This window comes from Tursiops truncatus, chromosome 16 (assembly GCF_011762595.2).
Source record: "Tursiops truncatus isolate mTurTru1 chromosome 16, mTurTru1.mat.Y, whole genome shotgun sequence".
NCBI classification, from domain to species: Eukaryota; Metazoa; Chordata; class Mammalia; order Artiodactyla; family Delphinidae; genus Tursiops; species Tursiops truncatus.
In genome coordinates this window covers 28,920,351-28,936,984 of record NC_047049.1, presented here as the reverse complement: position 1 = coordinate 28,936,984, position 16,634 = coordinate 28,920,351, and the positions used below count along the sequence as shown (strand labels likewise).

At 37.1% G+C, this 16,634-nt stretch overlaps 1 protein-coding gene across 5 annotated transcripts in view; it reads right to left on the bottom strand.

The window, feature by feature from the left end:
- HPSE2 (heparanase 2 (inactive)) overlaps nt 1-16,634 on the bottom strand; it is a 633,877-nt gene that overhangs the window by 213,943 nt on the left and 403,300 nt on the right. The window lies entirely within an intron of this gene.

Here is a 16,634-nt window from a genome sequence, read left to right as displayed (position 1 = left end):
TCATTGTGGTGGCTTCTCCTGTTGCGGAGCTCCGGCTCTAGCTGCGTGGGCTTCAGAAGTTGTGGCACGTGGGCTCAGTAGTTGTGGCTCGTGGGCTCTAGAGCACAGGCTCAGTAGTTGTGGCGCACGGGCTTAGTTGCTCCACGGCATGTGGGATCTTCCCCGACCAGGGCTCGAACCCATGTCCCCTGCATTGGCAGGCAGATTCTTAACCACTGCGCCACCAGGGAAGCCCCATTCCAACTTTTGACCTTCTAACATGCTATATAATTTGCTTGTTATACTTACTGTTTATTGTCTTTCTACCTACCCATCTCCTTCCCACCAACCCCCACTTCCCTGCCAGAATCTAAGCTCCATAACGGCAAGAATTTTTGTCTCTTTTGTTTACTGATCTATCCCAAGAACCTGAAACAGCGCTTGGCAGAAAGTAAATTGTTTTTGAATGAGTACTTATTTCACAGATGCAAAACCTGAGACAGTGCAGTTAAATGACTTGTACAAGATAAGTAAGCATTAGAGCCAGAATTCAAAACCAGCAGTCTGACTCCAGACTAGTGTAACACTTGCTTAACAGAAGAGTAAAGAAAGTGAGGGTTCTAAGTCTAAGCTGGTACCCAGACCCTTTGATTTCCCATGCAGTTACAGGATGGCTAGTTAGAACCAACCAGCACCTCTCCAGGGTGAGCTTCAGGGTGATTGAGACAAGGACAGTTGGGACCTGGCACAAAGATAGGGGGGTGATCTTAGAATCTCAAGCCTAGTACGGCCCTAAATGCAGCCCATTTAACATCCATACATGTAGCAGATACCCTTGATATAATGTATATCATGCTTGGGTAGCTTTAATGAATGGCAGATGTTATTAGCTATGTGCAAGGCCCTAGATCATCATTTCTCAAACTTTCCCTCCTTAGACAGAGGAGACCCCTGAGGGAACCTGGAGATAATGCCAGATCTAGCCTTTTTTGGGGTTTCCTGTATATGTGTATGCTCTGAAATGGGAAGGGAGTAGCCCACTCTCTATTGCCCAAATCAACAGTAGACACTTGAGACAGCTTTCCTAGTAGTGACTGAGGTAACAGGGAGCCACTAATGGAGACTACGCAGCCTTCAGAATTAGGCTGAGCAGAAAGCTATAAGCACACCCCTTGGGCCAATGATAAGGTGCCTACTCCCTGGGTCACAGGTATTACTGTGCCTACTTTCCAAAAGAAGGCATTGAGGCTCAATGAGGTGCTGAGCAACTTGCCCAAGGTCACACAGACAGTAGGCGCTAAGGACCTGAACTCAGTATGTTAGACAGAAAACCCATGGTCTGAATCACTTCTGTAACGAACTTATTAGCACAGAGCTTGACACCAGAAGATGCTCAATTAAATAAAATACACTCTTATAGATGTGTGTGTATAATCTTCACTTTTTTTTTTCTCGGTCACGCTGCACAGCTTGCGGGATCCCCGGGCAGGGATTGAACCCCAGCCCAGGAGTGAAAGCACGGAGTCCTAACCACTGGACTGCTGGGGAATTCCCAATCTTCATTTTCCTAAAATAAAGAGCTCTTTGATTCTTCAACTCTCTTTTAGAAAGTTCTTTTTTTTTCTCTTCCTTTTTCTCTAATTCTTTTGTAGCCAAGCTCCATGTCATTTGTGGCTCCCTTCCCTCCTTATCCTTTCCTTTTAAAATCATCTGCAGCAGATATTTGTCTAGGCGTAGCTCTCTCTGGGGCCCACAGAGATCGTCTTCCTATTGTCATCCTTATTTCTTCCATCGGGGGTACCTTTCCCTTTCTACCTTCTCTTCCAGATGAAGAATAGGAATGGCTTATACAAGCGATCACTATAGGGATAAACTCTTTGCTAATCAGAAGCCCACGAAGCTCCCCACGGGGATGGCTCTTGTCTCTTTTTTCTCCCTAGTCTATCTTTAACATCTAGTGCAGTGCCTAATATAATAGGTGCTCAATAGATATCTCTTGAATGAATACAAAACACAACAGGGTGACCCCACAGAACCACCTGCTTTCTTCCTTTGGCTGAAAATACCATAAGCAAAAGACCTGAAGCATCTACATGGTACTACAAAAATGCTCAGTAATAGAATATGTGCTAAACATCTGTATATTCTATAGCAAGACACTCATAAACAGAGAGATTGGGAGGGATCACAGAAAGACAGAAAGGGAAGGAAAAAGGGAACTCACATTTTGTGAGGACGCAATATATTGTGTGTACTATACAAAGTGCTTTTCATGCATTACCTCATTTAGTTTTAACAATAGTTTTGTGAAGTAGGCATTAACCCTACTTTATACATGAGAAAACTGAGCTCTGAAAGATTTACTTTCTTCCCAAGGCCACAAACCTACTGAGGGTCAGAGGGATTCTGTCCAGGCCTGTTTGACTTCAAAGCCCTTGTTCTTTCTACGAAACCATAAGATGCAGCTCTATACGTTCTTCCCTTACAAAATAGTGTTTTAAATAAGTTTTAGCACTCTTGTGGATCACATTAAGTCTTTTTCTCCAAATAAAGTCCACATTTCGTCAGCACTTGTTTCTCTAAAACTGATTATCTATGTGATGGATTCCTTCGGCTTTTTCTTTTAAGCAGAATTCTTGCTTAACAAGTCATTCTAATGTCTGGTCACCCCTGGAAACATTCATGAATTTCCAATAGACGCTATTCTCAGAGTCATTTTGCTCACGTTTAATTATATTGTGGGCAAACCCATAGTTGCCCTTACAATGACTTCTTAAAAATGTTCATTTTTATGCTTTTAAATATAGCTAAAAATCTAAATTATAAAATTGATATCTTAAAATTGATCTATTTAAGCCTACAGCTGTAGTATACATACCATATTTCGTTTTTCTGCAACAGCAGAAGTGAGGAATGAGGTATATAAGTGCAGACTAAGACCAAAGAGAGAAAAGCGCTGGCATTTATATAAGAGAAAAACTTATTGAAAACTAGATGACTTGAAGCTCTGACTCTGACTACAAGGGGCAGGAATTCTCTTTTTTTTTTTTTTTTTTTAAAACTTTTTGGCTGCATTGGGTCTTCATTGCTGCATGCGGGCTTTCTCTAGTTGTGGCGAGCGGGGGTTACTCTTCATTGCGGTGCACGGGCTTCTCATTGCGGTGGCTTCTCTTGTTGCGGAGCACGGGCTCTAGGTGTGCAGGCTTCAGTAGTTGTGTCACGCAGGCTCAGTAGTTGTGGCTCACGGGCTTAGTTGCTCCGCGGCATGTGGGATCTTCCCTGGCCAGGGATCGGACCCATGTCCCCTGTATTGGCAGGCAGATTCTTAACCACTGTGCCACCAGGGAAGTCCCGGGGCAGGAATTTTCTAAAAACTAATTCCCAGGGCAATTTTTCTTACATCTTTTCTCCCATTGACATGTCAGAAGAGAAGGTACTGAAAAAAGTTTTATGCCAAAAAATTCAGTGATGAATGTATTCTTAGAAAAAAGGCAGTCATCTTCTATGGCTGTGGTTCTCAAGTTTAGAGCACATCAGAATCACCTGGAGGGAGTGTCAGACCACAGATCGTTGGGTCCTGTTTCAGTGGGTCTGGAATAGGACTTGAGAATTTGCATTTCTCGCAAGCTCCCAGGTGATGCTGTTGCTGCTGGTGGTGGTCTAGAAGCTGTATGCTGAGTGTGTTCTCTGGAGTTTAAGTGCCGAGGGGCTATTGATGCTCAATCAGAAGGCTCCAGGGCAGTAGTTCTCAATCCTCACTAAATGTCAGAATCACATAATGAACTTCTTCAAAATACTGATGTCTGGGCTACACAGCTGTAGTTTTTTTTCTGTTTGCCTCTGGTGAGGCCCAGGCATTGAGAACACCTGGGTTTGCCTAAATTGATAAATATGAACATTGATTTCATATTTTAAAATTAATTTTAAAATTTTGTCTTATTAAAAATAATCCTAGAAGAACAAAAGAGCAGACAGCAGGATTTCAGGTTAAATATGGTGTTTTAAAAACAGGCATTTATGAAGCTCGCTCCCAAAACCCCACTAAAACAATGGTAATGGGACAAAAAAAGAAAAAAGGCATTAACCCAGAAGGTCTAAGAGAATAGGATAGGAAAACACCACAATAAAAATGTTGATATTAGAAAACAGAAGAGTGATAACTGACTTAGCTAACCAGAGGAGGCTGAATTCTACACCCATGAATCCTTTTAGGGAAACCTAAAAGGTGTTTGCTTCTTGCTGTGTAACCCCAGAAAGTCTCAGGAGCTGGAAGCACCAGGTACCTTTGTGAATGGGGGAGAAAGGGGGGCTGAAACAAGAGAACTGAGAAACAAGTAGACCCTCAGATCCCTACCCTCACTCTATATCAGTGGTTATTAGAGTATGGTCCAGGGACTCCTGGGATACCCAAGACCCTTTCAGGAGTCCATAAGATCAAAGCTATTTTCATAATAATACTATGACAATTATTTGCCATTTTCACTCTCATTTTCTCACAAGCGTACAGTTGGGTTTCCCAGTATCTATATAACATGTGACAATGTCATTGCTCTGACAACTAATGGAATGTATGCTTGTATATTCTTGTTTTCTAGACTTTTCTAAGGTATGATTTTTGGGGGTATAAATATGTATGTTTTCAAATGTTAACTCAGTTTGTTTTCAATACTTCTACTGTGTTCTTACAAGCTATTTTTTTTTTTTTTTCAGTACGCGGGCCTGTCACTGTTGTGGCCTCTCCCGTTGCGGAGCACAGGCTCCGGACATGCAGGCTCGGCGGCCATGGCTTATGGGGCCCAGCAGCTCCGCGGCATGTGGGATCTTCCCGGACCGGGGCACGAATCCGTGTCCCCTGCATCGGCAGGCGGACTCTCAACCACTGTGCCACCAGGGAAGCCCCAAGCTATTTTTATTATACCTGCTATGATCTGTGTAACCTTAAAATCATCCAATAAGTTATTTTGAAATTCTAATGTTTTTCTTATGCCTATATGAAAGAACATTTTGTTGTCTTATTTTACAAGTAACATTTTAAAATTATTCTGAAGGATTTTCTAAATTTAAAATCTAGAAAAATCTTCAAAATAATTTTAAATTTAGGAAAGCATCTTATAGAGTAGCTTATCATACTGCATTGGCTAGAAAGGTACACAAGGTAGCTAAAGGAGCGATAGAGGCTTCTACAGTTGACGTTGCTGAATGCCTGCTGGATGAAAAGTCAGTAAAAGTTACTAAAAGAAAACACCCCAGGACCATTTCCCAACAATACATTAACTCGTTAAAGATTTAGCTGAAAACATGAAGACAAAGTTAATATCTCCAGATATTAATATCTTGATAAATCTACAGACATAGCTTTTTTTTGTATCCATCCAACATAAACACCAACTAACCACTGATAAAGATCTTCTTTTATGGGAATAGCAGTAAAATACACTTGGTGTATTGGTACTAAACACAAATGCTTGGCACTAAATACAAATGGTGATGAAATACATGAAGTGTTAAATAATTTATTTGACTCTCATGGTTTCTTTTGGAAAAACTATTTGACATTTGGACTGATGGTACCAAAGCAACAGTGGGCAAAAGAGCTGAACACAAATCAAGGCAGGAACGTCAAACTGTGCTGGTGGTCATGTCACATACTTGCAATAAAACAAAAATGTCAGTTTTACTTAATAATTCCCTTGATAAAGTAATAAAAATTATAAATTTAATTAAAATTTAACCCCTGAGTACACATTTTAAAAATATTCTACATGACTAAATGAGAAATATACATAAAAGGTGTCACTTCCACAGCCAAGTACGATGATGGTTGTCTCGAGGATAAATACTTACATGATTGTTTGATTTGCAAACTAAATTGGTCATTTTTTTCATGAGCAAAATTTTTACTTGAAAGAATGACCGACAGACAAATTATGGTTATTCAGACTTGGGTATTTGGAAGACATTTTTCTCAAAAATGAACAAAATAAGCCTGTCACTTCAAGGATAACAACTGATAGAACTTGTTGCTGATTATAAACTTTTATCTGTTAAGTGAAAATTAGAATTTTAGAATATTTGTATCTGCCACCATGAGGTTGTCAGCTTCCCAAAACTTAAAAGACTTTTTCTGATTAGGTCAGGGGTGATATTAATAAATGTGCTTTTTTGATGTTTCATAATAAAATGTATCAACATTTGGAAGATCTGCATAACTCACAACTCAATAAAACAATATTTTCCAAATGATCAATGCATGATGTTAAAATCATGCATGGGTAAAAGATACATTCAAAATGCAAAACCAAAAAATTTAATGCATCAGAGTATGAAAAGTTCATAGATATGGCTTCATAGTCCATATTGCAACTAACCTTTAGGAAGCTATCACTTGTTGAATTTTGGTGTAGTATCTGAGAAGAACAGCCACAATAAACTGAAAAAGACTATTTAAATACTCCTCCCTTTTTAAGCTACATATCTCCATGAGGGCAAATTGTCTTCATATTTTTAAACCAAAACAATATGTTGCCACAAAACATAGAAGATATAAGAATCCACACATCTTCAATTAAGCTAGGTGTTAAAGAGATTTTCAAGAATATAAAATAACGCCACTCTTCTCACTAACCTTATTTTTTGGAAAATATAGTTATTTTATAAAAATACAGTATTTGTGGTAAAATGTAATGAATTTATTATTTTAAAATAAATGTTTTTAAAATTTCTGTTTTAATTCTAATACAGTAGGTATCTATAAATATGATCCACTACCCTACATAGTTGAGAAACTGTCCCATTTCTAAGAGAGCAGAGCATTGGAGGTTGAGCTAGAGTCACGGTCATCAAACATAGTTGAGGTGGGGGCAACCACACTGAAAACAACAGGATTAAGTGAAAGGCTACATACTAAACAATGAGATATCCAGCTCCTTTCTTAGATATGAGGATGCTAGCAGATTTATACTTCCAAGTTGGCAGAAGAGAGAATTCTTCTCTGGAAAAACTAAATTGCACATAAGAAAAGACCAACAGATATGGACAGTTAGGAATCCCGTAATGTAATAACCCAGGCAGATCACCCTACATAGACCCTCAACTAGTTGAGAAGAAATGTCCATGAGGAAAAAAAACATCCAATCAGTTTTTCGTGCCTCTCTCTTAAATAGGAATAGAGATCTAACCATCATTTGACATTTGAGGAAGATCTTTAATATGAAAGAAAAAAAAATAAAGAAGGAAATGGGGGGAGGAGGGAAGAACATAGAGGGAAAAAAGTTTAATGAAGAAATCATAAGAAAAGTATTGGAGAAGAAAGAAAGGAAAGGAAGGGAGGAAGGAAAACGGAGGGAGAGAAAGAGGGTGAGAAGAGAAAATAAGAAAAGAAACAAAATAAACAAACACAACTAAAATTGATATCTTCAGAGAGAAAAATGATCCAGAAACAAGAAAAGAAGCCATAAAAAGGAAGCTTTGAAAAATAGTTTTTGGAAATTAGAAATATGATAACAGAAATGAAAATTTCAACAGAAAACTTAGATTATTAAGGAGATTTAGCAGAAAACAGAAGAAAAAAACAAGGGAGAGAAAAATATATAAAAAATTAGACTACTGTTTGAGGAGTTCTGATATCTGACTAATGGAAGTTCCAGAGAGAGAGAGAGAGAGAGAGCGAGCACAAAAAAGAAGAAGAAAATCATCAAAGAAAAAAATTTCCCTAAACTGAAGGGTATGAGTTTCAGATTGAGAGGGTCCACCACATACCTAGTAAACAGAATAAAAAGAGAGTCACACAAAGGATCACTGAGGACAAAAAGAAAATTTTACAAGTACCAACAGAGAAAAAACAGGGCAAATAAAAGGAATGGAAATTTAAAAGGATCAGATTTCTCAATAGTTACAAGAAAAGCTAGAATAAAATGGAGCCAAAGCATCAAAATCCACGGGAAATCTGTATGCATCCAAAATATAAATCAAATTCTAATACAAGGTCTCAACAAGTTTACCTCTCATTTATCTTTTCTCAGGAAGTTCTTGGAAAAAAAATGTTCCACCAAAATGAGGGAGTAAACTTCATAAAAAGGCATGGATCCAACAAATAAGAGAGCCAAAAGGAATCCCTAGGACGATGGTGAAGGGAGATCCCAGGACAACAGCTGTGCAGGAAGCACGGAGATCAATTAGTCCAGATGGGACCAGAGGAGAGACTGCTCCAGGAGAACACCTCCAAGGACAAGATGAAACTGATGGCTACCTGGAGTGTTTGCACAAAGAGAGAGATCTACTCCTCTGGTACAGAATTTAGGCATGACTTAGGGAAAGACTAATAAGAAATTAAGCAAATGAAAAAGAGTTATTAACTGCAGGGAAAACAAAAAGTTGTGGAAGAAAGAAAATGTAATCATTGCACACACATTCTCTTCTGTGAGTCATATTTACATAGGAATAAAAATATGAGCATTGAACTCTGATCTAACCAATACTTAAGATATAAAATATTGGAGGATGGGGAAATGTAAGTATGTTTAAGTGTGTGATGAGTTAGGGAGGTATGAGAGCTAAATTCTTATCTTCCATAGTAGGAAATTAATAGATAATATTTAAATTGGAAAAAAATTTAAAATACCATCAGATTGTTATTTAGAAATATGGAAACAAATATAACAAGTGGCTAAAATTGTGATGATTGCTTCTGGGGAGGGGGAATTGGAGTTGGGAAGGGTGGAGCTGGGTATTGATGGTTTCTATTATAAACAAAAATAAGGATGTAATAAGGATGCAATAAATACATCCTTATTACAGAAAAATTGGAAACTATAGAAAAGTAAAGATGACCATAAAAGCATCCCTATACTCCTTACATCTAAAGGTTAATACTATTAACCTATTAGTAACTTTTCTTTGAGTTTCTGTGCATTTTTATATTATTGAGGTATGAATTGTATATTTTATTTGATTCACTTAAAAGCATTTTCTTATTTATTTTTCATAACTATTTTCACAACAGTATATTATTTAATATTATATAATATATTTAGGTGTAACAATTTAGGCTTTTTTCCTATATCTTATTATGAAAAATTTCAAACAGAAGCAGATGGAAAGAATTGTAGAGTGAAAAAAATATATTCACCACTTAAGTTCTACCATTAACATTTTGCTACATTTGCTTCATCACACATTTATCAATCTATCTATCCCTCTGTCCATCCATTGATCCATTTTATGTTTTGAGGCATTTCAAATAAGTTGCAGACTTCAGTATAGTTCATCCTAAACACTTCATCAATCATACTATTAACCAGAGTTCTTTAATAGAGTTCTCTAATATCTGTTATGGTTCTTTTTCTTAAGTAAATTTTACATACAATGATCTGTACAAAACTTAAATGTATCATTTGATGAATTTTGACAAAAGCATACAAAATCCTGTGTAACCCAAATCCCTATCAAAGTGTAGAACATTACAATTACCCCAGAAAATTCCCTCTTGTGCCTTTCGCTCTCGATCCATGTCTCTACCCCCTACACCTACAGAGGCAATTTTCTAATTTTCACAATCTATTCTAGAACTTCATATAATTGGAAAAACACAAATATGCTGTTTTATATAAGGCTTTTTTTGCACTTAGCATAACGATTTTGAGATTCATTTATGTTGTGAAGTGCATCAGTACTTTGCTTTTTGATCTTGCTGAGTATCATTCCTTTATACAACTATACAACAGTTTGTTTAATCCATTCTCTTGCTGATGGACACCTGGGCTGTTTCTAGTTTTTACCTATCATTAATAAAACTGCTAAGAACATTCTTATAAAAGTGTTTGTGTGACATGTTTTTATTTCCTTTGGGTAAATACCTTGTGATGGAATTGCTCTGTCATAGAATAGGTTTATTTTATTTATATAAGAAATTGCCAGATATTCCAAAATGAACCAGATATACTATAATGATATCAAGAATTTTTAATGTGTCATTTTTTATTTTCTATTTTTTTTTGCGGTACGCAGGCCTCTCACTGTTGTGGCCTCTCCCTTTGCGGAGCACAGGCTCCGGACGTGCAGGCTCAGCGGCCATGGCTCACGGGCCTAGCCGCTCCGCGGCATGTGGGATCTTCCCGGACCGGGGCACGAACCCGTGTCCCCTGCATCGGCAGGCGGACTCTCAACCACTGCACCACCAGGGAAGCCTTAATGTGTCATTTTGATGTTATATTTTCAAGGAATTTGTCCATTTCAATTGTCAAATTTGTTGGTATAAAGTTGTTCATAATGTTCCCTTATTATACTTCTAATATCTATGTGACCTATAGTGAGAATCCCTTTTTCATTCATGATAGTGGCAATTTCTGTTTTTTCTTTCGCATTCGCTCTTTCTCTCTCTCCCTCTATCTTTCAATCTCTCTCTCTAAGTTTTCAAATTTGTTCACCTATTCAAAGAGATACTTCTGGCTTTGTAAATTTTCTCTACTGCTTGTCTATTCCATGTTTTATTGCTTTCTGCTTTTACCTTTGTAATTTTCTTTATTTTACTTGGTTTGAGTTTAGTTTGTTCTTTTTCTAGCTTCTTAAGATAGAAACTAAAAAAGGTCATTGATACCAATGTTTCTTCTTTTCTAATATAAGCATATTGGAATATAGATTTCCCTCTAAGCTCTGTTTTTTCTGAATTCCACCAATTTTGATAAAATATATCATCATACTCATTTCAAAATATTTCTTACTTTCCCTCATGATTTCTTCTTTGATCCACAGATTATTTCAAAGTGTGTTATTTAATTTCAAAATATTTAGGTATTTTATAGATATTTTTCTTACTGATATCTAACTTAATTTCTTTGTCATCAAAACAGACACATGAAAAGATGCTCAACATTGCTAATTATTAGAGAAATGCAAATTAAAACTACAATGAGGTATTACCTCACACCGGTAAGAATGGCCATCATCAAAAAGTCTATAAACAATAAATGCTGGAGAGGGTGTGGAGAAAAGGGAATCCTCCTACACTGTTGGTGGGAATGTAAATTGGTGCAACCACTATGGAAAACAGTATGGAGGTTCCTTAAAAAACTAAAAATAGAGCTACCATATGACCCACCAATCCCACTCCTGGGCATATATCCAGAAAAGACGAACACTCTAATTTGAAAAGATACGTGCACCCCAGTGTTCATAGCAGCAACTATTTACAATAGCCAAGACATGGAAGCAACCTAAATGTCCATCAACAGATGAATGATAAAGCAGATGTGGTATATACATAGATACACAATGGACTATTACTCACCCATGAAAAGAATGAAATATTGTCATTTGCAGCAACATGGGTGGACCTAGAGATTATCATACTGAGTAAAGTAAGTCAGACAAAGACAAATATTATATGCTATCACTTATATGTGGAATCTAAAAGATAATACAAATGAATTTATTTACAAAACAGAAACAGTCTCACAGACATAGGAAACAAACTTATGGTTACCAAAGGGGAAAGGGGGAGGGATAAATTAGAAGTATGGGATTAACAGATATACACCACTGTATATAAAATAGATAAGCAACAAAGATTTACTGTATAGCACAGGGAACTATATTCAACATCTTGTAGTAACTTGTAATGGAAAATAATCTGAAAAAAAATATATATATATATAACTGAATCACTTTGCTGTACACCTGAAACTAACACAATATTGCAAATCAACTATATTTCAATTAAAAAATTCTGTATGATTTCAATCCTTTCAAATTTATTGAGACTTGTTTTATAGCTGAGCATATATGATCTATCTTGATGAATGGTTCCATGGGCACTGGAAAAGAATGTATGTTCAACTCAGCCTACAACTGTCAATTAGGTCAAGCTGATTGATAGTGTTATTCAAATCTTCCATATCCTTTCTGTTTTTAATCTAGTTGTCCTATTAATTACTGAAAGAGACGCTTTTAAATCTCCAACTATGAAAGTAGATTTATCTATTTTTCTACCTTTTGTTCTTTTAGTTTTTTCTTTGGGTATTTTTTCTTTGGGTACTTTGAATCTCTGTTATTATGTATTGTTTCTATAGTTTTCTATTGCTTCTTTAAAAGATTATCACAAACAGTGGCTTAAAACAATCCAAATTTATTATCTTATTGTTCTGTATGTTAGAAATTAACATGGATCTCACTGGGTTAAAATCAAAGTATTAGGAGGGCTGTATTCCTTCTGGAAGTGCTAGAGAAGAATCCATGTCCTTGACTTTTCCAGCTTCTAGAGACTGCCCTTATTCCTTCACTCATGACCCCTTTCTTCCACCTTCAAATCCAACAATAGTGGGTCAAATCGTTCTCACATCACATCACTCTGACTTCCTCTTCTGTAGTTAAATCTTCCCATGCCTCCTCTTTTCTGGCTCCCTCTTCCACTCTAATGGTTACATTGGGTCCATCTGGATAATCCAAGATAACCTCCCTACTTTAGGTCAGCAACCTTAGTTCTATCCACAACCTTAATTCTAGGAATACAATTTCACAGTCTTCTTAGAGTAAATATTGTATTACTTCACATTAAAAAAACTTGGAACAGTATAACTCCATTTACAGCCTCCTCCCTTCATCATCCTTTGTGGTATTATTGCCGTATATTTTTACAACTCTGTATGTTATAAACCCCATAATACAATGTTATATATTTGTATTAGAGTCAGGTTTTTTTTAAAGAAATTAAGAGAAAAAATATATTTATCTATAAATTTACACTTTCCAAAGCATTTCATTATTTTCTGAGATCCAACTTTCCTTCTGATGTTACTTCTGTCTGAAGAACTTCCTTTAGTATTTCTTGTAGCACAGGTCTGCTGGCTTTCACTTACCCAAAACATCTTTATTTCACTTTCATTTTAAAAGAATATTTTTCTGGATAGAGAATTCTGGTTTGACTTTTTCTTCTTTAGCACTTTAAAGATGCAGTTCCATTGTCTTCTGTTATCCATTTTTTCTGATGTCAAGTTAGCCATCATTTGTGTCTTTGCTCTCTATGTAAAGTGTCATTTTTATCTGAATGCTTTGAAGATTTTTCTCCATCCTTTTGTTCTCAACAGTTTAAATATTATGTCCAGGTGTGATTTTCCTTGTATTTTTCCTTCTTAGGGCTTGCCTAGCTTCTTGGTTCTAAAAGTTAATGTTTTTCACTAAATTTGAGAGAAGTTCAGCTTTGGTTTCTTTTTTTAAAAAAATATTTATTTATTAACGTATTAATTAATTAATTTTGGCTGTGCCAGGACTGTTGCGGCATGTGGGATCTTTAGTTGCGGCATGCGGTCTCCTTAGTTGCAGCATATGGACGTCTTAGTTGCAGCATGCAGACTCTTAGTTGCAGCATGCAAACTCTTTGTTGTGGCATGCATGTGGGATCTAGTTCCCCAGGCAGTAATCGAACCTGGGCCCCCTGCATTGGGAGTGTGGAGCCTTAGCCATTGGACCACCAGGGAAGTCCCCAGATTTGGTTTCTTAAAAAAGTTTTCTGCCCCATTCTCTCTCTCTTGTCCTCTGGATTCTAATTGCACAGATGTTACTCGATATTGGCAATGAGGTTGCTGAACCTTTGACAATTTTCTTCCCAATATTTTTTCTCTGTTCTTTAACTGTATAATTTCAAATGATCTGTATGCAAGTTCACTAACCCTTTCTTCTGTACTTTCCAATCTCTTAGTAAGCCCATCCAGTGAGTCTTTCATTTCAGTTATTTATTTAGTTATTTATTTTGGTCGCACCGCATGGCTTGTGGGATCTTAGTTCCCCAACCAGAGATCGAACCTGTGCCCCTTGCATTGGAAGCATGGAGTCCTAACCACTGGACAACCACGGAATTCCCATCATTTCAGTTTTCTATTTTTTCTTTAATAATTTCATTTGGTTCTGTTTTATATATATATATATATATATATATATATATATATAAAGTTTCCATGTCACTGCTGATATTTCCCTATATGTTCACTCAATATGGACATTTTCCCTTAACTATTTGAATATATGTGCAATAGCTTCTTTAAAATCCTTGTCAGCTAATCCTATTATCTGGGTCATCTCAGGGTTTCAAGTCATAGATCATTCTCTTGGCCATGGGCCACATTTTTCTGTTTCTTTGCATGTCTAGTAATTTTTAAAATTGTATACTGGAAAGTGTGGTTGATATGTTGTAGAGACAGAAGAGTGTTGGTCTGGGATCTAGCAGGCAGTTGGATGAACGTCTGGTCACCTTGTTCTTGTAGCAGCTGCAGTTCAGACTTCGTTAGGGTGAGTCTGTTGTGGTTACACATTAGACTTAAGGCAAATCCTTAGTCCTGGGACATAGACTTTACTCCTGAGGCATGTCTTTTAGTTTTCACTGGAAAGCACAAGGTGTTTATCAAGCCCCTCAATTTGTGAGATTCAAATTACAATCTCTGTCCCTCATGTGACAGACAGCAGCTGAAATTGCTGTTCAAATTTTTCAGGCTTCCAGCTGTTGTTTTCTCCCAGGCTCCTTGAAGTCTCCCTTAAATATGCACAGTTCAGGGATCAGGCAAAGATTTGAAAGGAAGTTTATATGCATATTTGGTGTTTTGCCCCATAACTCCATCTTTCTGAGATTTCCACCTTCTGACTTTTTTTTTCCGACACCTCAAATCAATATGACCATGTATTTCTTTTGAGTTTAAAGCCACCTCATACTGTATGGATTCTTAAGTAACCACAGATCTCACCAGTGCCATTCACTTCTTTCAGGAATTGAATAACTTCCTCTAGCTTTTGCTGCCTTTTGATCACTCTTTGTGTGTGTGTTTTTAATTATTGTCCAGATTTATCATTGATATCTGATACAAGCTATTCCACCATTCCTGTAATTGGAACTTCATCTCACTAACTCTTTCTGGGTTTTCTGCATGGGTTGGAGGGAAGAACCAATCATCAAGTCGTGTATCTTGGTCCTGAAAATCCAAGAGCATGAAAGTCCAAATCAAAATAGTCTAACTATATAGATTTATTTATTTATGACTTCAGACTCAGAGTTCTGGTTGTTCAAGCTCCAAGCTCAATATCCTAGTATTGAATTGATTCTTTTGGCTAGATGTATACCGACAAATTCTATTCTCCTTTTTTTTTTTCCTGACAGTGACTCTTGATTTCCTTTACATTATTAAGAAATTTTCACCTCAGCATTTCTCAGGGTTAGAGAAACATGGCATTTGGCTTTAATTTTCACTGAGTCCTCCTGGCCAAGATTTCTTGGAATTGTTCCATGACTATTCCAAGTCTTGACTGAAAATTATGGCTGTAAGGAATAAATGGTAGAGTCCAGGTGCTACTTGTTGTCCCCAAATGAGTGCTGATCCTGGAGCCAAAAGAAACACAACCCCATGCCTGCTTTGGGGGTATTTTTAGAGTAGTTACAAACACATGATATTTATCTTGAGAGATGGCCAATATTTTTTTAAATAGCTAATAAACAAACTGTATTTACAAAAATGTATTTCTCCTTTATAAAAAGAAAAAATACTGTGCTCACTTCACTGCATTTGTACTATGGAGAGTGCTTGAGTAGGGGAAAAAAACTTTCTCTGATCCCTCCCTGTCAGCCATGATAACTGAGCAATGCTTACATTCTTACCAACTAATTTTTGTACACTGATCTCATTACTCCTCTTTATAAACACTATAAATTCTCCAGTCTCTTGTCTTTATGCTACATTATCCAGATAGCTTTTGGTGAGGACACTGAAGAGGATTTGAATTACACCAATAGAATGTAATATTTCCAGTATAGGATCATTGTCTTGTTACCAAAGCCGTAACAGTTAAGAGAAGCCCATGGAGTGAGACAGAACCAACTTCAAGTCCAAAATCTGCCACTTTCTGTTCGATTTTATACACCTTCCTCTAAGTTGTAGAAAAATATAGATAAAAACAGTCCTGACCTCATTTGGTTGTTCTGAGGATCAGATATAGTAAGACACATAAAGGTTCCTGCCACATTGTTATTATTATCATTGGCGTTATTTTCCCCCCAGTAAATGCCCAATTAACAGTTGCCTAAATAAGCACTTGTTGAACTGAATAAGTGCTATTCTGGTAAAAGAGAAAACACACAAATTACAAAAACAAGTATAAAAAATAGTAATTGTAAATTATGGTAAGTACTATGGAAAAACGAGCTAAGAAAGACAATTAAATAGGGGGTCTACTTTAGATAGGATCATCAGGGAAGGCCTCTTGAAGGAGGTGACATGTAAGCTGAATCTTAAGAGATGAGAAGGAGTAAGCTACACAAAATATGAAGATAACAGCATTCCAGGCAGAGGGAATGACACATACAAAGTTCTTGAGGCAGACATGCATGTGAACCCTCTACAAACTGAAAGTCCTCACCAGTGTGTTGGGACAGAATGAGTAAGGGCAGGGTGGCATCAGACGAGAGCAGAGGCCAAACACAAAGAGCCTTATAGGCCAGAGTAGAGAGTGTGGCTTGTGGTCTACATGCAAAGGGAAGGCACTGAGGGTTTTTTGTTTTTTGTTTTTGTTTGTTTGTTTGTTTGCGGTATGCGGGCCTCTCACTGTTGTGGCCTCTCCCGCTGCGGAGCACAGGCTCCGGACACACAGGCCCAGCGGCCACGGCTCACGGGCCCAGCCGCTCC